We start from the raw sequence: 22,652 nt of genomic DNA on the forward strand, positions 1-22,652 counted from the left end.
GTCTGGGAAGATCTCACATGCCGCGGAGCAACTAAGCCTGCGCGCCAAAACTACTGAGCCTGCTCTCTAGAGCCCAAGAGCCACAACTACTGAAGCCCATGCACTTAGAGCCCGTGCTCCTCAACAAGAGAAGCCAGCACAATGAGAAGCCCGCGCACCACAACAAAGAGTAGCCCCTGCTCGCCACAGCTAGAGAAAACTCGCGCGCGGCAACGAAGACCCAGCGCAGCCAAAAATAAAAATACAAATAAATAAATAAATAAATTTATTTATTTATTTAAAAAAATAGTGTCAGGTTTTTTCATTTTAATTCTGTTAGTTTTTCTTTATGTATTTGGGACTTGCTTATACTGCATTTGTCTTTTAAGTCATATAGGAGAAAAACTGACTTACAAACAAAAATACATTTATACTGTCTTTTGTATTTACTTATGTAGTTACCTTTAGTACTTTTTTCATGTGGATTTAAGTTACTGTCTGGTGTTCACCATTCCATCTTGAAAAAAATCTCTTTAGTATTTTCTGTGGGTCAGTTTGCTAGCAGTGGAGTCTTTCAACTGTTGTTTATCTGAGAATGTCTTCATCTCTCCTTCATTTCTGAAGGGTAGTTTTGCTAGGTACAGAATACTTGGTAGGCAGGTTCTTTTCCTCAGCTCTTTGCATATGTCATTGCAATGCCTTCTGGCCTCTATGGTTTCTGATGAAAAATCAGCAATTAGTTTTATTGAAGATTCTTTGTACATGATAACTCCGCTCTTGCTGCTTTAACACTGTCTTTGTCATTTGATGGTTTATGATGTATGTAGATGTGGCTCTCTTTGACTGTATCATGCTTGGACTTCCTTGAGCTTTTGGGATGTGCAGATTAACAGCAGTCATCAAATTTGTGAAATTTTAGGCCATTATTTCTCCAAATACTCCTTCAGTCTCTTTTTCTGTCTCTTCATCTGGAACTCCCATTATGTGTATAATAGGATGCTTGAAGGTGTCCCATAGGACTCTGAGATTCTGTTAATTTCTCTTCATTCTTTTTTCTTTCTGTTTCTCACACTGGATAATCTCAATTGGCCTATCTTCAAGTTCACTGACTCATACTTCTGCCTGTTCAAATCTGATACTGAGCTTTCTCCAGTCAATTTTTTATTTTAGTTATTGTACTTTTCAACTACAGATCTTCTATTTGGTTCTTTTTTGTAATTTCTCTTTATTGATATTCTCTATTTGGTAAGACACTGTTCTTATACTTCTTTTTTTTTTTTTTAAACATCTTTATTGAAGTATAATTGCTTCACAATTGTGTGTTAGTTTCTGCTTTATAACAAAGTGAATCAGCTACAGATATACACACGTTTCCATATCTCCTCCCTTCCGCATCTCCCTCCCTCCCACCCTCCCCATCCCACCCCCCCCCAAGGTGGTCACAAAGCACCGTGCTGATCTCCCTGTGCTATGCGGCTGCTTCCCACTAGCTATCTATTTTACATTTGGTAGTGTATATATGTCCATGACACTCTCTCATCCTGTCGCATCTCACCCCTCCCCCTCCCCATATCCTCAAGTCCATTCTTTAGTAGGTCTGTGTCTTTATTCCCATCTTGCCACTAGGTTCTTCATGGCCCTTTTTTTTTCCCTTAGATTCCATATATATGTGTTAGCATACTGTATTTTTTTTTCTCTTTCTGACTTACTTCACTCTGTATGACAGACTCTAACTCCATCCACCTCATTACAAATACCTCCATTTCATTTCTTTTTATGGCTGAGTAATATTCCACTGTATATATGTGCCACATCTTCTTTATCCATTCATCCGATGATGGACACTTAGGTTGCTTCCATGTCCTGGCTATTGTAAATAGAGCTGCAATGAACATTTTGGTACATGACTCTTTTTGAATTATGGTTTTCTCAGGGTATATGCCCAGAAGTGGGATTGCTGGGTCGTATGGTAGTTCTATTTGTAGTTTTTTAAGGAACCTCCATACTGTCCTCCATAGTGGCTGTATCAATTTACATTCCCACCAACAGTGCAAGAGTGCTCCCTTTTCTCCACACCCTCTCCAGCATTTATTGTTTCTAGATTTTTTGATGATGGCCATTCTGACCGGTGTGAGATGATACCTCATTGTAGTTTTGATTTGCATTTCTCTAATGATTAATGATGTTGAGCATGCTTTCATGTGTCTGTTGGCCATCTGTATATCTTCTTTGGAGAAATGTCTATTTAGGTCTTCTGCCCATTTTTGGATTGGGTTGTTTGTTTTTTTGTTATTGAGCTGCATGAGCTGCTTGTAAATCTCGGAGATTAATCCTTTGTCAGTTGCTTCATTTGCAAATATTTTCTCCCATTCTGAGGGTTGTCTTTTGGTCTTGTTTATGGTTTCCTTTGCTGTGCAAAAGCTTTTAAGTTTCATTAGGTCCCATTTGTTTATTTGTGTTCTTATTTCCATTTCTCTAGGATCTGGGTCAAAAAGGATCTTGCTGTGATTTATGTCATAGAGTGTTCTGCCTATGTTTTCCTCTAAGAGTTTGATAGTGTCTGGCCTTACACTTAGGTCTTTAATCCATTTTGAGTTTATTTTTGTGTATGGTGTCAGGGAGTGTTCTAATTTCATACTTTTACATGTACCTGTCCAATTTTCCCAGCACCACTTATTAAAGAGGCTGTCTTTTCTCCACTGTATATGCTTGCCTCCTTTATCAAAGATAAGGTGACCATATGTGCGTGGGTTTATCTCTGGGCTTTCTATCCTGTTCCATTGATCTATATTTCTGTTTTTGTGCCAGTACCAAACTGTCTTGATTCCTGTAGCTTTGTAATATAGTCTGAAGTCAGGGAGCCTGATTCCTCCAGCTCCATTTTTCGTTCTCAAGATTGCTTTGGCTATTCGGGGTCTTTTGTTCTCCATAGAAATTGTGAAATTTTTGGTTCTAGTTCTGTGAAAAATGCCAGTGGTAGTTTGATAGGGATTGCATTGAATCTGTAGATTTCTTTGGGTAGTAGAGTCATTTTCACAATGTTGATTCTTCCAATCCAAGAACATGGTATATCTCTCCATCTATTTGTATCATCTTTAATTTCTTTCATCAGTGTCCTATAATTTTCGGCATACAGGTCTTTTGTCTCCTTAGGTAGGTTTATTCCTAGATATTTTATTCTTTTTGTTGCAATGGTAAACGGGAGTGTTCTCTTAATTTCACTTTCAGATTTTTCATCATTAGTATATAGGAAGGCAAGAGATTTCTGTGCATTAATTTTGTATCCTGCTACTTTACCAAATTCATTGATTAGCTCTAGTAGTTTTCTGGTGCCAGTTTTAGGATTCTCTATGTATAGTATCATGTCATCTGCAAACAGTGACAGCTTTACTTCTTCTTTTCCGATTTGGATTCCTTTTATTTCTTTTTCTTCTCTGATTGCTGTGGCTAAAACTTCCAAAACTATGTTGAATAATAGTGGTGAGAGTGGGCAACCTTGTCTTGTTCCTGATCTTAGTGGAAATGGTTTCAGTTTCTCACCATTGAGGACAATGTTGGCTGTGGGTTTGTCATATATGGCCTTTATTATGTTGAGGAAAGTTCCCTCTATGCCTACTTTCTGCAGGGCTTTTATCATAAATGGGTGTTGAATTTTGTCGAAAGCTTTCTCTGCATCTATTGAGATGATCATATGGTTTTTCTCCTTCAATTTGTTAATATGATGTATTCACGTTGATTGATTTGCGTATATTGAAGAATCCTTGCATTCCTGGAATAAACCCCACTTGATCATGGTGTATGATCCTTTTAATGTGCTGTTGGATTCTGTTTGCTAGTATTTTGTTGAGGATTTTTGCATCTGTGTTCATCAGTGATATTGGCCTGTAGTTTTCTTTCTTTGTGACATCTTTGTCTGGTTTTGGTATCAGGGTGATGGTGGCCTCGTAGAATGAGTTGGGGAGTGTTCCTCCCTCTGCAATATTTTGGAAGAGTTTGAGAAGGATAGGTGTTAGCTCTTCTCTAAATGTTTGATAGAATTCGCCTGTGAAGCCATCTGGTCCTGGGCTTTTGTTTGTTGGAAGATTTTTAATCACAGTTTCAATTTCAGTGCTTGTGATCGGTCTGTTCATATTTTCTATTTCTTCCTGGTTCAGTCTCGGTGGGTTGTGCATTTCTAAGCATCTGTCCATTTCTTCCAGGTTGTCCATTTTATTGGCATAGAGTTGCTTGTAGTAATCTCTCATGATCGTTTGTATTTCTGCAGTGTCAGTGGTTACTTCTCCTTTTTCATTTCTAATTCTATTGATTTGAGTCTTCTCCCTTTTTCTCTTGATGAGTCTGGCTAATGGTTTATCAATTTTGTTTATCTTCTTGAAGAACCAGCTTTTAGTTTCATTGATTTTTGCTATTGTTTCCTTCATTTCTTTTTCATTTATTTCTGATCTGATCTTTATGATTTCTTTCCTTCTGCTAGCTTTGGGGTTTTTTTGTTCTTCTTTCTCTAATTGCTTTAGGTGCAAGGTTAGGTTGTTTATTCGAGATGTTTCCTGTTTCTTGATGTAGGCTTCTATTGCTATAAACTTCCCTCTTAGCACTGCTTTTGCTGCGTCCCATAGGTTTTGGGTCGTCGTGTCTCCATTGTCATTTGTTTCTAGGTATTTTTTGATTTCCCCTTTGATTTCTTCAGTGATCACTTCGTTAATAAGTAGTGTATTGTGTAGCCTCCATGTGTTTGTATTTTTTACAGACCTTTTCCTGTAATTGATATCTAGTCTCATAGCGTTGTGGTCAGAAAAGATACTTGATACGATTTCAATTTTCTTAAATTTACCAAGGCTTGTTTTGTGACCCAAGATATGATCTATCCTGGAGAATGTTCCATGAGCACTTGAGAAAAATGTGTATTCTGTTGTTTTTGGGTGGAATGTCCTATAAATATCAATTAAGTCCATCTTGTTTAATGTATCATTTAAAGCTCGTGTTTCCTTATTTATTTTCATTTTGGATGATCTGTCCATTGGTGAAAGTGGGGTGTTAAAGTCCCCTACTATGATTGTGTTGCTGTCGATTTCCCCTTTTATGGCTGTTAGTATTTGCCTTATGTACTGAGGTGCTCCTATGTTGGGTGCATAAATGTTTACAATTGTTATATCTTCTTCTTGGATCGATCCCTTGATCATTATATAGTGTCCTTCTTTGTCTCTTGTAATAGTCTTTATTTTAAAGTCTATTTTGTCTGATATGAGAATTGCTACTCCAGCTTTCTTTTGATTTCCATTTGCATGGAATATCTTTTTCCATCCCCTCACTTTCAGTCTGTATGTGTCTCTAGGTCTGAAGTGGGTCTCTTGTAGACAGCATATATATGGGTCTTGCTTTTGTATCCATTCAGCCAGTCTGTGTCTTTTGGTGGGAGCATTTAATCCATTTATATTTAAGGTAATTATTGATATGTATGTTCCTATTCCCATTTTCTTAAATAGTTTATGTTTGTTATTGTAGGTGTTTTCCTTCTCTTGTGTTTCTTGCCTAGAGAAGTTCCTTTAGCATTTGTTGTAAAGCTGGTTTGGTGGTGCTGAACTCTCTCAGCTTTTGCTTGTCTGTAAAGGTTTTCATTTCTCCATCGAATCTGAATGAGATCCTTGCTGGGTAGAGTAACCTTGGTTGTAGGTTTTTCTCCTTCATGACTTTAAGTATATCCTGCCACTCCCTTCTGGCTTGCAGAGTTTCTGCTGAAAGATCAGATGTTAACCTTATGGGGATTCCCTTGTGTGTTATTTGTTGTTTTTCCCTTGCTGCTCTTAATATGCTTTCTTTATATTTAATTTTTGATAGTTTGATTAATATGTGTCTTGGCATGTTTCTCCTTGGATTTATCCTGTATGGGACTCTCTGTGCTTCCAGGACTTGATTAACTATTTCCTTTCCCATATTAGGGAAGTTTTCAACTATAATCTCTTCAAATATTTTCTCAGTCCCTTTCTTTTTCTCTTCTTCTTCTGGGACCCCTATAATTCGAATGTTGGTGCGTTTAATGTTGTCCCAGAGGTCTCTGAGACTGTCCTCAGTTCTTTTCATTCTTTTTTCTTTATTCTGCTCTGCAGTAGTTATTTCCACTATTTTATCTTCCAGGTCACTTATCCGTTCTTCTGCCTCAGTTATTCTGCTATTGATCCCGTCTAGAGTATTTTTAATTTCATTTATTGTGTTTTTCATCGTTGCTTGGTTCCTCTCTAGTTCTTCTACGTCCTTGTTAAATGTTTCTTGCATTTTGTCTATTCTATTTCCAAGATTTTGGATCATCTTTACTATCATTATTCTGAATTCTTTTTCAGGTAGACTGCCTATTTCCTCTTCATCTGTTAGGTCTGGTGTGTTTTGACCCTGCTCCTTCACCTGCTGTGTGGTTTTTTGTCTTCTCATTTTGCTTATCTTACTGTGTTTGGGGTCTCCTTTTCACAGGCTGCAGGTTCGTAGTTCCCGTTGCTTTTGGTATCTGTCCCCAGTGGCTAAGGTTGGTTCAGTGGGTTGTGTAGGCTTCCTGGTGGAGGGGACTAGTGCCTGTGTTCTGGTGGATGAGGTTGGATTTTGTCTTTCTGGTGGGCACGTCCACGTCTGGTGGTGTGTTTTGGGGTGTCTGTGGCCTTATTATGATTTTAGGCAGCCTCTCTGCTAATGGATGGGGCTGTATTCCTGTCTTGCTAGTTGTTTGGCATAGGGTGTCCAGCACTGTAGCTTGCTGGTCGTTGAGTTAAGCTGGGTCTTGATGTTGAGATGGAGGTCTCTGAGAGATTTTCACCGTTTGATGTTACGTGGAGAAGGGAGGTCTCTTGTGGACCAGTGTCCTGAAGTTGGCTCTCCCACCTCAGAGGCACAGCCCTGATGCCTGGCTGGAGCACCAAGAGCCTTTCGTCCACATGGCTCAGAATAAAAAGGAGAAAAAAATAGAAAGAAAGAAAGAAAGAGGATAAAATAAAATAAAATAAAGCTATTATAATAAAAAATAAGAAAAAAAATTAAGAATAAATGTATTCAGAAAAAAAATTTTTTTTAATTTTTAAAAATAGATTTATTAATTTTTTGTAGTAAAAAATAAGAAAAAAATTATTAAGAAAAAAATTTATTAAGAAAAAATGTTTAATTTTTTAAAATAAAAAATATGAAAAAACTTATTAAAATTTTTTTTTAATTTCTAAAAATAGAAAATAAGGGAAAAAATATTAAGAAAACATTTATTAGGAAAAAAAATTTTTTTGAGTGAACAAAAAAACAAAGAAAAAAAACATGGACGGACCTAACCCTAGGACTAATGGTGAAAGCAAAGCTATACAGACAAAATCTCACCCAGAAGCATACACATATACACTCACAAAAAAAGGAAAAGGGGAAAAATTAATATATTCTGCTCCCAAAGTCCACCTCTTGAATTTGGGATGATTCGTTGTCTATTCAGGTATTCAACAGATGCAGGCACATCAAGTTGTTTGTGGAGCTTTAACCCACTGCTTCTGAGGCTGCTGGGAGAGACTTCCCTTTCTCTTCTTTGTTCGTACAGCTCCCGGAGTTCAGCTTTGGATTTGGACCCGCCTCTGCGTGTAGGTCGCCTGAGGGCGTCTGTTCCCCGCCCAGACAGGACGGGGTTAAAGAAGCAGCTGCTTCGGGAGCTCTGGCTCACTCAGGCCGGGGGGAGGGAGCGGTATGGAGGAGGCGGGGCAAGCCTGCGGCAGCAGAGGCCGGCGTGACGTTGCAGCAGCCTGAGGCGCGCCGTGCGTTCTCCCGGCGAAGTTGTCCCTGGATCACGGGACCCTGGCAGTGGCGAGCTGCACAGGCTCCCGGGAGGGGCGGTGTGTAGAGTGACCTGTGCTCGCACACAGGCTTCTTGGTGGCGGCAGCAGCAGCCTTAGCGTCTCCCGCCCGTCTCTGGGGTCCACGCTGATAACCGCGGCTCACGCCCGTCTCTGGGGTCCGCGCTGTTAGCCACGGCTCGCGCCCGCCTCTGGGGTCCGCGCTTATAGCCGCGGCTCGCGCCCGTCTCTGGAGCTCGTTTAGGCGGCGCTCTGAATCCCCTCTCCTTGCGCGCCACGAAACAAAGAGGCAAGAAAAAGTCTCTTGCCTCTTTGGCAGCTGCAGACTTTTTCCCGGACTCCCTCTCGGCTAGCACCGAAGCCCGAGCCTCAGCTCCCAGCCCCCACCCGCCCCAGCGGCTGAGCAGACAAGCCTCTCGGGCTGGTGAGTGCCACTCAGCACCGCTCCTCCGTGCGGGAATCTCTCCGCTTTGCCCTCCGCACCCCTGTGGCTGCGCTCTCCTCCGTGGCTCCGAAGCTTCCCCCCTCTGCCACCCACAGTCTCTGCCCGTGAAGGGGCTTCCTAGTGTGTGGAAACCTTTCCTCCTTCACAGCTCCCTCCCACTGGTGCAGGTCCTGTCCCTATTCTTTTGTCTCTGTTTTTTCTTTTTTCTTTTGCCCTACCCAAGTACGTGGGGAGTCTCTTGCCTTTTGGGAGTTCTGACGTCTTCTGCCAGCGTTCAGTGGGTGTTCTGTAGGAGCAGTTCCACGTGTAGATGTATTTCTACTGTATCTGTGGGAAGGAAGGTGATCTCCTCGTCTTACTCTTCCGCCATCTTGCCCCTCTCCCTATACTTCTTTAGACATGGTTTCATTTAGTTCTTTGAACATATTTTAAATAGCTATTTTAACATCTTCATTTAGTAAGTCCAATGTCTGAGATTCCTCACAGACAGTTTCTAAACTTTTGTATGGTCCATATATTTTGTTTTTACTTTGAATTTCCATATCTTGTAACTTTTTGTTGAAAACTCGACATCTTAAAAAATATAATGTGACAACCCTGGAAATCAGAGTCTACTACCTCCCTACAGTTTCCTGCTGTTGCTTTACGCTGTTTTTTTTTTAAGTAACTTTTCTGAACAAATTCTATGAAGTCTACTGAAGCTGCCACTCAACTAGCTTAGTGGTCAGCTAATGCCTAGATGGAGGTATCCTTAAACATCTAGAAACAATAAATCTCCCAGTCTTTGCCGAGGGACTACGTGCACATAGCCATCAATGCTGAGGGCAGGGAGTTATCAATTCTGCCTTAGCCTTCCCTTTCTTCTTGCCCAGAGCCTCAAGGGCAGCCAAAGGTAAAGGGTAGGCCCCTCTCAGATCTTTCCTGAGCATGCACTCAGGCCTGTGCACACTTGTGGTCTTCTAGAGTCCTAGGAATATATCAATGCTTTTCAAAATATCTATGGACATCTCATCCTCAGTTTTTCCGTTAAAGCTTTTGGTTAGTCTATTGTTTGTCTAAAGTGTTATCCACTGCCTCCTGCATTGTGACATTAAAACAGTTGCCTGGGGACTTCCCTGGTGGTCTAGGGGGTAAGACTCCGGGCTCCCAATGCAGGGGCCCCGGGATCGATCCCTGGTCAGGGAACTAGGTCCTGCAACTAAGGAGTCCGCATGCCGCAACGAAGATCCTGAGTGGTGCAACTAAGACCCGGCGCAGCCAAAATAAATAAATAAAATAAATAAATATTTAAGAAACTAAAATAAAACACTTGCCTGTAAGTGTTTTTTGACAAACACCTCACACATAGACACAGAGGCTCATACGCACTGGATAGCTCTGGGTAAGGTCAAATAAAGATAAGCCTTTTGAGTGGAGTCTTCCAGAGAGCCATCAGACAGATCAAATACTGACAATTCTTTGGGAATGAAATTGTGAAAGAGGTCCAGCTCTGTTCTGCTCCCTCCAGTCCTGGGAATGCAGGCTGATATTTTTCAAGGTTATCACTGAGCTGAGTGTGGCAATGAGAATAGGGCAAGGTAAAATGCCACAAGCTTACTATTCTTATCAAGGTTCAGCCATTTTTCTTGAATAAATGCTTACTACAAAAGCTACAAGCCTTTGGTTAATTTCGAGTTTTGGAAAAGTTTTCCATAAAGTTTTGCCAAAATTCTGTTGCTTTTATCACAGGGCAAAATGTTGGAGGTCTTTACTCCACCATTTTTTTCTGCTATTAACTCCTCACTTTGTTTTAAAAATCCCAACCAGTTCTCTCCCCATGGCTTTTTGCTCCTATTGACAGTACTAGTACACAAAATATTTAAATGTCTTTAAATGAATATAAAAATAACATCTATATTATATATTGGTATGAGGTATAAAATGGCTTACAAAAAAAAAGACATAGTACCTATCTTCACAGAACTTACTGTCAGATATAAATGAAATCCTGTTACTACTTCAGAGTGTTACTTGACCTAATGAGTAAATCTCTAACATCTATCTCTTTCTTTGCGAGGTTACCTTTGCCTTGTTTTTTTGTTTTTGTTTTGTTTTTAATTTATTTATTTTTATTTTTGCCTGTGTAGGGTCTTCGGTGCTGTGCACGGGCTTCCTCTAGTTGCGGCGAGCGGGGGCTACATTTCGTTGCAGTGCGCGGGCTTCTCATTGCAGTGGCTTCTCTTGTTGTGGAGCACGGGCTCTAGGCATGCGGGCTTCAGTAGTCGTGGCTCGCAGGCTCTAAAGCGCAGGCTCAGTAGTTGTGGCGCACAGGCTTAGTTGCTCTGTGGCATGTGGGATCTTCCCGGACCAGGGCTGGAACCCGTGTCCTCTGTATTGGCAGGCGGATTCTTAACCACTGCGCCACCAGGGAAGTCCCTTTGTTTTTGTCTCTAAAAGAATTTTATGAGTTCAATTGTTTACTCATTCTCAACTGAGGAGAAATTATTTGGTCCAAATATCTGCAATGGTTTATGACTTGCCCTTGGCCCCAAACTCTAGTTGGATCTTTCTAGTATCTATAGAATCACAACATACTAATAGACACTATCTATCAGAACAATTCCTAGGCTTTCATCTAGATCAGCTCTACTGGTCTAAGAAACTATTATTTTCTACTGTCAACTCCCTCACTCTCAGAATAGATGCAGAACATGATAAATGACAACCTCAAGTATATATAGCCAACAGATCTCTTCTTGTCTAACTGATGCATTCAGTACTTTATTTATACGGACAGTATTTCTCAGGATACAGTGTACCATCCCTGAGTCATTTCCTCTTCCCACTACTGTCCAATTTTTCTCAAAGTTAATGTCTCCAAAGGGAAGAGTTAGGATGTAAATGAATAGAAGTACACAGGAGGCCTCAAAAAATACTGGAACACCTGATTAGACTTCTATTGGTACATTCTGTCTTCTGAACTAGGGGGCTGAAAGTGAGACTGAGATAAAAGATTTTCCTACCTACAATCAATTAAGTAAGCTTGTTTTATGTCTCGTAGCCACTAAGTGAGTTTTTAAAATCATAGCCATGCAGGTAGTGAAAATTTCTTCCAGTTCCTGGTTATAGGCTTCATAATCAATCCTAACATATGAGCATTTTGTGGTTCTTTTTTTCAGTGGCATCACAGTGGGAAATCAGGAGCAATTATATCGGGGCTTTAACTCAGTTACCATTAGATACTAGTTGGGTCCTCTTAAAATTAACAGAAAATCTGCGTAAGACCAGGGACAACTACTTTCTTTTTAATTTCTACACCTATAAAGATGTCTATTGACAAATCATGAACAATTTATATCTAAACTGAACCAAGTCAACTCCTGTGGACCAATCAATATGTTATCCCAACAATCAAAACCCCGCACCATACCAACTCTGTATCCTTATAATTTTCCACAGAAAATATTTATTCAGTTCCTCCACAGGATGCTATTCATTTTCTAAATCTGCAGTTCTATTGTGGTGATCTCACAGGGATGTTGTGGGATATTTTAAAATTCTAGAGAAAGAGTGATATGTAATATCTGGTGTACAGGACAAAAACTAATCGCTAAAGATAGTTTAAAGTTTCAACATTAGATACTGCTACATTCCTTTCAATGCTGCTGTCTGTATCTCTGCAGAGTTGGATTTTTGACGGTTTCTGTAACAAAAGCAATAAATGAGGGTGGTTGTGTCCAATCTCATCTCAAGGTTTGAGAAACTGTGCCCTAATAGCCACACATATCTCGTTAGCAAGTAATTATGCATATTTCTGAACAAAGTAAAATGTTTTCTTTCAAACACAAAACGAAAAATATTTTTGCTTATTAAGCTGTAAGATCAAAACGCTAAGTATTTTTATACCCTAATAACATAATAGCTTAGTGTCTGAAAAAATACTTCATGTATTTATATGCTGCTGATGATTTATATCCCCACGATGATGAGAAAAGAAATCACCCAAACACTAAGGTGACTGTGAACAGAGAAAACTTGGAAACCTTTGTCCTAGATGGAGTCCACTAACCCAAACAAGTAACTGTTCATACAATTTTCTTCAAATATTTATCAAATGTTTGAGTGTACACAATACATCTGACCAAATAACTCACCTATCTGAACCAGAGCCTGTGTCATGAAAATCTCCATGTTTCACTTAAAGATTAAAGAGCACTGAGCTTTCATATGTCATCCAGAATTAAACAGCCAATCCACAAATAAAATTTCAAAAAATAAAATTTTGAATAATTTCTGCATAATACCTGAGTGTGAGCTCTCAATGGTGGTGTCTGACTTGGAATCCAGAGATGAAGGAATTTGTCTTAATTGGGGAACATAGTACATCTTTGTACTACCAGAAGGCTTATATGGCAACAGTAAAGGCTGGCCTAAGGACATAAAGATCAGAATAATTAATAAGAAAACATTTATTAATTAACTGAACAAATATTAAGCACCTTTAATGTGCCAAGCAGTGGTCAAGATTCTTGGAATGTATCAGTAAACTAGCATTCTAGAAGAGGGAGATAGACAGTAAACAATTAGCATACTAAATAAGTAAATCATCTAGTATTTTTATAAATTATTAGTGACATAAAAAATTAGAAAATACTGGGACTTCCCTGGTGGTGCAGTGGGTTAAGAATCTGCCTGCCAATGCAGGGGACAGGGGTTCGATACCTGGTCTGGGAAGATCTCACATGCTGTGGAGCAACTAAGCCTGTGCACCACAACTACTGAGCCTGCGTGCCACAACTACCAAAGCCCGCCCGCCCTAGAGCCCGAGCGCCACAACTACTGAGCCCATGTGCCGCAACTACTGAAGCCCACGTGCTCTAGGGCCCTTGTGCTGCGAGTACTGAGCCCTCGTGCTGCAACTACTGAAGCCTGTGCGCCTAGAGCCCACGCTCTGCAACAGGAGAAGCCACCACAATAAGAAACCCATGCACCACAACGAAGAGTAGCCCCTACTCACCACAGCTAGGGAAAGCCCGTGTGCAGCAACAAAGACCCAAAACAGCCACTCCCCCCCCAAAAATTAGAAAATGCTGAGGAAGATTAGAAGTATTTGGGAAATTGCAGCAGGATGCAGTTTAAATAGAGTGGTAAGGGTAGGATTCATTGAGAAGACGACTTCCTAGCAATCTATTCCATATTTAGATGGCTCTAACTAAGAAACACTTTATCTTATATTGAACCCAAACCTGGTCGTTGTTAACCCCTACTACTGATCTTTGAAGGTTCTCCCTCCAGAGTCATAGAAAGTAAATCTAATTCTCTTCTATGTGGCAGATTTTCAAAATAAGTTTCCCATTAAAAAAGTATAACTTCTCAATATTAAAAAAATACACAGAAATAAAAAAGACAAAGTCTTACCACTCAAAGATAACTATTATTAATATTTTAATGTATTTCTACAGGTCTTTCCTCTGTATTTCTTATTTGTTTACATAGTTGTGTATAGTATGTATAATGTGGAATTCAGTTTTTCTACTTTACATTGATAATAAAATATTCATTTTATTTCCTATCGTCACATTTTTTATCATTCTACTACACATTAAGTGTATTTAACCCTTCTCATAATGTTAAAATTTTAGGCTGGATTAAATTTTCAATAATAAAGAATTCTGTAATAAAGACTTCCTGTTTATAGCATACCCATTCTCCCCTGCTGCCCCATTTCACATAAGTTTTCTGATTTCAGAGTGAAAAATTATGTCATTTATAAAGTTTCTTTTTTTTTAATACTAACTGCTAAAATTCTTTCTAAAATGTCTGTGACATGGTAGTAATTTGATTATTATAGAAGATGAAATCTTTTTCTTCTTCTTCTTATTTTTTTGCTTCATTGGGTCTTCATTGCTGCACGCGGGCTTTCTCTAGTTGCGGTGTGGGGGGGCTACTGTTCGTTGTGGTGCGCGAGCTTCTCACTCTTCTCACTGCAGTGGCTTCTCTTGTTGTGGAGCACAGGCTCTAGGCACGCAGGCTTCAGTAGTTGTGGAGCATGGGCTCAGTAGTTGTGGCTCGCAGGCTCTAGAGCACAGGCTCAGTAGTTGTGGCACACGGGCTTAGTTGCTCTGCGGCATGTGGGATCTTCCCGGACCAGGGCTCGAACCCGTGTCCCCTGCACTGGCAGGTGGATTCTTAACCACTGCGCCACCAGGGAAGTCCCTGAAATCTTTTTCTATACACTTGTTTTTCTTTCATGATGTGGTAGAAACTCTCTCTCTCTCTGTAACAGCATTTTGATATTTAGCTGGGTACATACTGCTCATCTGTACACTGTATTTCCCAATCTCCCTTGCAGACATGTATGGACATATGACTAAGTCTGGGCCCATAGGTCAAGGGTGAGAATAATGTCTGCAACTTCCAGGCATCCCATTAAAACACTCCACCGGCTGCTGCTAAAATTTATCCTCCCCATTACTCTTCTTTTCCAGTATTTTCTTTATTAGTCTTCCGGAAAAAACTTAAGATCAATTAAACAAGTTCAAAAGAACAATTCCATTAGAATTTTGAGTAGAATTACATTAGAGTTTAAATTCATTTGGGAATAAATGACATCTTTAAATATTCAATTTTCCCATTCAGAAATATCCCATCCCTCCTTTTAGTCTACTCTCCTTTTCTATGCCTACACAAAGGATTAGTATTGCCATCACATGAGTCCTATAAAATTCTTGTTTAGGTTACTCCTCAGTATTCATGGGGTTGTACTGCTCATTCAAATAGAATTTTGTAGATAGCTACCACTTCTCCTGATTAAACACAACAGCTTCTTCAGTTTATCCTTATGGACCATGGTCTTCTCTTGCATCCTGTAATCACCTCTAGATGGACTCCTAGTTGCCCATGTCTAGTTTATAAAAATCAAAATACTCTAGACAGAGTCTGATAGTCCCAGAGTAGAATGAGATCTCCTTCATTCTGGACGCAATAACAACTTTTATATTACTTAGAATTGTGTTACCATCCTTGACCACTCCATCATTCTGATGATTTGACATGGAATCCATATTACTAGTACCCTGCTTCCAACCAAGGAACTGACTTCATAGTGAAGGAAATGAGACAACAGGCTGATGCCTAAAGGGAGTCACTGTTCTCCTCACAAGCCTGATCACCCACAGCTATGGTAAACTCAAAAACAAAAAAGCGAGTGAACAATTTACTGATAACTGTCATGGCACAAGCTGGGAGGCATCACTTTCTGAGGCTGGAATGCTAGCTTGCCAAATACGGCATGTGCTCAGAACCACATATGGCACTTGCCTATCCTACAGACAGAATGCATATATTTAGGAACAAAGGCAGAAGCCTTTAAAATCTTTTGCTTTCTATCTCTGTGACTCTGCTTTGTTTGATGGAAGATCTTAGAAATAAGGGAGGGGCACTTCTACCGGGAGACAGGAGCCATCTAGTCATTTTACATTCTTTATGTCACTGAAACAATACAGGGAATAGGATGCCATAGTGTTGACTAAAACTACAATTGACCTTAACTATCAGGGAGAAATAAGGTTACCTTAAAAGAAGAAAGTCAGTAGGAGTATGGCTTACACCTAGGGGACCACTTTACCAAGCCTGGTCATAGAAATTAACAAAAAATGACCTTAAACCTATGCAGGGCTAGCAAAGCCTTAGACTACTTAGGAATACTTGTACCAACCTATCAGGCAAAGCCCCAGCCAATGAGAACCTGGCTGAATTCAAGGAGAATGAAGAAATGTATAGAGGCTGGAAGAATTTAAATAACAGGAAAAATAGGCTGTAGCCTCTACTTCTCTTTGGACGTTGCTGTAGTCATTATTGTTAGAATATTGACTTAGTAGTTTTCTTCCTCCACCAGTGTATATAAAGCTTGGTGGTGATGGTTAAATTTACCATTTAGTTCAAAGTTTGCAGAAAATGGACAACAACAATTGGGCAGAATTACAATGGACCCAGGGCAAGAATGGCTACCATGTGGAGATGGAGAATTCAGAGGCAAGATAAGTGGCTTTTTGAAATTCTCAACAACTTTCTGTTTGGATGCAGAAGTCTTAAAGTTACTTTGGACTGCCTATCTCTGGGGGAAGAAGCGACTATTCAGCAAATAATGGTTGTTCCTGGGAGAGAAAGAAAGGACTGCAGAAGGGTAAAGAAGAAAGTCCAACCATAAACTTTATTCCTTCAAAAAACTTGCAAATGGAACTAAATATAAACATATAGCATATTACTCTTAATTTGTTAATTCAGAGCAGTGGACACATAGTCATAAATTCAACATGCTATTCTGTATACTTTTAAAATATTTTTAAAATTTTACTTCTGAATCCACAGAGTTAAAAATCTTTTATTATTAAACCAAATAATATTTCTCTTTTAAAGGAGTCTTTTCTACCAAGTACCTGTATGTAAAGGTAAGACCGTGAACTGTGGGCTCTATGTAGACCGATCCATTTGATGTCAGAAGAGGTATAAAATACACTTTCACAGTTGGATTTCCTCTCCTGTGCTCTGCCACCAACATGAAAACAGCATACCCAGAGTAGCCTGGGTTTCAGTACAAGGCATGTGGAACAGACCCAAACCGTTTTTGCATCCTGATGCCAAACTCCAACTGACTCATAAGCCCATGAGTGAGGAAAGCAAATGTCTGTTGTTATAAAGCACTGAGATTTTCGAGGTTCTTATACAGTATCACGGTGGCAATAGGTAACTGACACATTAAAGGTGTTCTGTGTGATATTGATTAGACTATACATTTGGGGGGCATAATTTTATATCACAATAAAAATGTATAAGAAATATAACCATCTCGGGTTTCCCTGATAGCGCAGTGGTTAAGGATCCGCCTGCCAATGCAGGGGACACGGGTGCCAGCCCTGGTCCGGGAAGATCCCCCATGCCGCGGAGCAACTAAGCCCATGTGCCACAACTACTGAGCCTGCGCTCTAGAGCCCGCGAGCCACAACTACTGAGCCCATGCACCGAAGCCCACGCGCCTAGAGCCCGTGCTCCACCACAAGAGAAGCCACCGCAATGAGAAGCCCGTGCACCGCAACGAAGAGTAGCCCCCGCTCGCCGCAACTAGAGAAAGGCTGCACGCAGCGATGAAGACCCAACACAGCCAAAAATAAAATAAATAAAAGTAAAAAAAAAAAAAAAGAAAAGAAATATAACCATTTCAACATATAAATGTATTTATTCAAATTAAATTCAGTGCAATTTACATGTGGAACTAAGCAATTTTCTTTATACATTTAGGCATATTCCATTTATACCTACAGACAGGTAAACTTTTTGCACAAGTAGGAAAACTTAAAATATATTTTGAATAGATTTGTACAAACTGTTGAATACTTTAAAATTAGTAATTGAAAGTTCCCACCCTCATTTGGAGGTAGAATGGGAACTTAACTTTCCAGTTACTGGTCTGAAAAAGAAAATAACTTGCTATAATTTTGAATGTTATATAGTATAAGCACTATAAAAATATCACTGTCATGATAGCATAGGAACACTCTAAATGTAGACCTTATGGTAGAAATTGCTAGCTGTTCACCAAAACTCATTTCTTCTTCATCCTGGAAAGCACAGCTAAACTATTCCTAGTCAGTGGAAAGTGATGTGGGCCACACCTAGGCCTAGCCCATAAAAGCCTCCCAACATGTGCTCCTCCATGCTTTTCGTCCCTTCCAGTTGACTATGATGATGAATCCAAGGTTCCATGTTTTAAAGAAAGCAGAGTCACAGTCAACCTGGGTCCCTGCTCAACGTTTCTTGAGCAAGAAATAGACTGGTATTGTGTTTGCTATCTGTTCACTGTATCATGCAAAACAATAGTAAAAGAAACAATGCCAAATAGTTATCTACCTCCCTAAAATTGAACCTCTATAGTTTTTATGTTTTCATGAACTACTTGCATTCTTATGACAAGTATTATGAGTTGAAAATACGTCAGCCACAAGTAGCATGAGTTTCACATAGGTTGTTAACTTCACTAGAAATTGAAGTAAAAACATAATAAATTATATTCTCTTCATAGCTATGTAAATAAAAGATGTTTTAATCATGTACAACCTAATGCTTAAAATTAAAATTAGGTTTTCTAACTAGAAAGACCCAATCAAGAAATTTCTTAGTTAATGACACACAAAAGTTGGTAATGTGACCTAAAATTCTCTTACCATCTGTGCCATGAAGAACAGTAATCTGTTGGACTGAAGATGATGAAGCAAACTTGACAGGAACTTTGCCCAACTTCTGTGTACTGAGGTCTGGAATATCATGTCCACGATCTTCAGCATTAACAAAAATCTCAGATGAAAACATGGTTTTTCCTGGACTCTCTGTTGTTATCTGAGTGACTGCATCAGATGATAATTTTCCAGAGAAGGGAGAAAACGGGGTCTTAATCTCCTTTGGTGATCTGAACAAAAAAGAGAAAGCACACAGCAGGTCATATCCTTGGCTTATCAAATACTGTAATTTCTTTCCAAATGTGGCTTCAATATTTTTTGGAGACACATCCAACTCAAATGGTTAAGTTATTTCTGCAGTACCCTGTGCTTTTTTACATACTTATTACAGGGTGATCATGCATGAGTTTACTTTTACTTATTTTAAAATCTACTTTTATTTTGGATTTAGAATGCTATTATATAAGGAAAGGGTACTTTTCAGTTGAAGTGGAAAGATATCCATTAAAAAATAATTACTGGAAGTCCACTATAAATTAGGGGACTATGCTAAACGCATAGAGTGTACAAAAATAAAAAAGAAACAGAGCCTTTCCTCAAAAAGTTTATATGTCAGTGGGGGAACCAGAGGTTTTTAAGGTTGTAATTATGTATATAGATTATAAAGAATCCATATTAAAACATAATGGAGTAAATAAATGAGTGTATAAATAAATAAATAATAGGAGGGAGGGAGAAGACAAATCTTGCCAACAGAAGAATTCCATATGTAGGTAACCTCCCCCCCGCCCCCCCCCGGCATCCATCTCCTCCCCAAGGAGGTGGAGGTGAAGCTTAATCTTCCCCTTAAGTCCAGTCCTGGGCTGGCCTTAATGATTGAATTCCAGAGACAGTATAAAATGGGAGAAAAAGTAACTTTACAGTGGAGAAACCAAGCAAACACCATGTTATGCAAGTGATGATGTTTCACATCACCAGTGATGTCACGGAGACACTACATACTCTCTGTTATGATGTGATGAGACGGTTACTTCGCTTCTGCGGTATTCTTTGTCAAAACCTATAACTCCAGTCGAATCATGAGAAAAACATCAGCCAAACCCAGACTGAGAACAATTCTACAAAATATCAGACAAATATTCCTCAAGACTGTCAAAATCATGAAAAACAAGGAAGGAATGAGGAACTGTCATAGACCAGAGAAGACTAAGGAGACATGACAACTAACTAAGTGGAATGTGATATACTGGATTGGGTCCTAGAACAGAAAAAGGTCATTAACAGGAAAACTGGTGAAATCCAAAAAAAGTCTTAAGTTTAGTTAATAGTAATGTATAAATGTTGGCTTTTTAATTTTGAAAAATATACTATGGTAGTATAAGATGTTAGCAATAGGAAAAACTGGGAGAGAGGTAAAGGGAACTCTGTTTGTATCTTTTCTGCAGATTTGAAATTATTTGAAAATGAAAAAGGTCATTTTTAAAAAATGGAGTAATACTGTATTGTATTATATCACAGAAGAAGAAGACCTTTTAAAAGGTCTTTTAAATCTCTACCCTCTATATACTATTCACTAATTAAAAGGACAATTATGAGAAAAGAAAATAGGCCCATCTCCCTTATGTATACAGAAGCAAAAATCATACACAAAATGTTAGACAATCAAATGTAGAGTGTGTGAGTGAGTGAATGTGTGTGTGTGTGTGTGTGTGTGTGTGTGTGTGTGTGTGTGAATTCCTACCAAGTTGTTTTACTCCAGAAATGCAAGGTGAGTTAACATTCAAATATCAATAAATGTCATGCACCACATCCATAAAATAAAGGAGAAAATGTATATGATCATATCAGTATAGTCAGATAAAGCATTTGATAAAATTCAATAATTATGTATGATTAAAAACTCATAGCAAAGGGAAACTACAAAAAACTTTAGAGCCACCATCCTATTTATAGTGAAATGTGGAGAACGTCCACTGTAAGATTAGGAACAAAATAAGAATGCCAACTCTTACCTTTTCTATTCAACCTATTAGTAAAAGTATTAAATGGCATTAGCAGTAAGGCAGGAAAAAGAAATCAGAAATATAAGGCTAAGAAAGGAAGAAATCATACTGTCACTTTCCATAGTTGATATAATTAAGGATACAGAAAATCCAAAACCATCTACAGATAACTTATTAGAATATCAGTTAGTTTTTAGAAGAGTTGCCAGATAAGAGACCAAACATTAAAAAATTCCACTAACATTTTTCTGTGTCTGAAAAGTTATAAAATTAAAAACTAAAAAATATGCCATCTACATTATCATCAAAACATCATATACCTAATAATAAGTGTAATAAAAAATGTAAGAACCCTATTAGAATAGAAAACTATTGATATATCATAGAGAGAAATTAAAGGTGATCTAAATAGGATTTCTGCTTTGAGGCAGGATGTATAGGCATACCTCACTTTATTGCACTTCACTTTATTGTACCTTGCAGATAATGCTTTTTTTTTTTTTTTTTTTTTTTTTTTTTTTTTTTACAAATTGAAGGTTTGTGGCAACCCTGTGTCAAGCAGCTCTACTGGTGGTGCCATTTTTCCAACAGCATTTGCTCACTTCGTGTCTCTATGTCATGTTTTGGTAAGTCTCACAATATTTCAAACTTTTTCACTATTATACTTGTTACATGATCTGTGATCAGTGATCTTTGATGTTACTATTGCAAAAAGATTACAGCTTGCTGAAGGCTCAGATGATGGGTAGCATTCTTAAAGTCTACTTTCAAATTAAGATATGTACTTTTTTTAGACATAATGCTATTGCACACTTAATAGACTACAGTATAGCATAAACATAACTTGTACATGCACTGGGAAACCAAACAACTCGTGTGACTTGCTTTCTTATGATATTCTCCTTATTGTGGTGTCTGGGACCAAAGCCATATCTCCATAATAATATGCCTGCACTAGGTAGGCACAGGCCATCACTCCTGCTGCAACGAGCAAACAAACTTGAATAAAAGATCATCGAGCTAAGGAAGCAATCAAGAAACAATATCAACTAATATGCTAGAGAGGGACATTTAGAGATTTGGAGCAGGGGTTTGGTGTAGGGAGACATACTCCACTGGAAAAGAGAAATCACCATATCTTTTGATGAACTCATTTGCTGGCATGATGGAGTGAAATCTAGCAGAATGTCAAGCCGATTTCCCCCACAGGACATTTCCTTAGTGTCAGGGTGGTATAGGATGATGGGGGACTGAGCCAAGAAAGCAGAGTGAAATTTCCTGCACAGTCATGGCACTAACAAACCAAATCCCGCTAGATAAAGGGGCCTGTGACAATCATTAGGTCTCCTCTTCAAGACATTTGCCAGTTTTTGAACCTATATAAAGCAGGAAGCTAAATACCTAATGCCTGAGGGAGAGAACTTTCCAAAGTGAGGAATTAGAGACCTACCAGACTCACAGTAAAAACCCAGAAGTGCCATCCCCAAGAAGGGGGCTGAGTCAGAAAAAGTGAAGTCATCTGCAATGTTTCAGTGTTTATGAGACAAATTTTCACTGAGAAAGTGTAACGGCAACAAATACATAGCTGGTCTCTCCTTACATTTGCCATACTCTGAAGCTGTGAGAACTGAGAGCCTAAAGAGCTGAATTCAAACATCTGAAAGACTGAAGTCAATAACTGACTGTATTTATTGAAGAATCAAAGACCTGTCAGGCTCACAGCAAAAATCCAGGGAGGCCACAAATTAGGAAAAATCATAGGTAGGATGAGACAACTAAAGCTCCAACCCAGTTCTGACCTAGTAAAATTCCTGAAATGACTGAAATGATCAGCCACTCTGATTAACAGAGAAAAGGGTAAATCTTCTCTGGTGCAAAGTAATAGCATCTTCAGTCTCTATGAATTTTTTATTCACCACGTCCAGCACACAATCAAAAATTATGAAATTCCTGAAGCAGGAAAAAGTGACTAAAACTTAAGACAAAAAAAAAAAAAAAAAAAAAAAACCAAGAAAAATTGATTTAGAGGGAATTCAGATTCTGGAGTTAGCACAGAACTTTAAAATGACTATATTGAGAGTAAAAGATGGGGATTAATAGATTAAAATATGGAGAATCTCAACAGAAAATTGGAATCAATTTTAAAAAATCAAATACAGATAAATGAAAAATAAGAAAACTGATCCCCAGCAGACCTTAGGGAATACTA

General features: G+C 38.8%; 1 long non-coding RNA gene across 1 annotated transcript; it reads right to left on the minus strand.

The window, feature by feature from the left end:
- Positions 1-10,961: 10,961 nt before the first annotated feature.
- Positions 10,962-18,557, minus strand: LOC309621578. Its single transcript, XR_014240107.1, has 2 exons — positions 18,429-18,557; positions 10,962-12,638 (listed from the first exon to the last, which is right to left on the minus strand). It is a non-coding gene; the product is annotated as an uncharacterized lncRNA (long non-coding RNA).
- Positions 18,558-22,652: the final 4,095 nt, after the last annotated feature.

The sequence above is a fragment of the Balaenoptera borealis genome, assembly GCF_965194805.1.
Source record: "Balaenoptera borealis genome assembly, contig: HAP1_SCAFFOLD_1307, whole genome shotgun sequence".
Classification (NCBI taxonomy): Eukaryota; Metazoa; Chordata; class Mammalia; order Artiodactyla; family Balaenopteridae; genus Balaenoptera; species Balaenoptera borealis.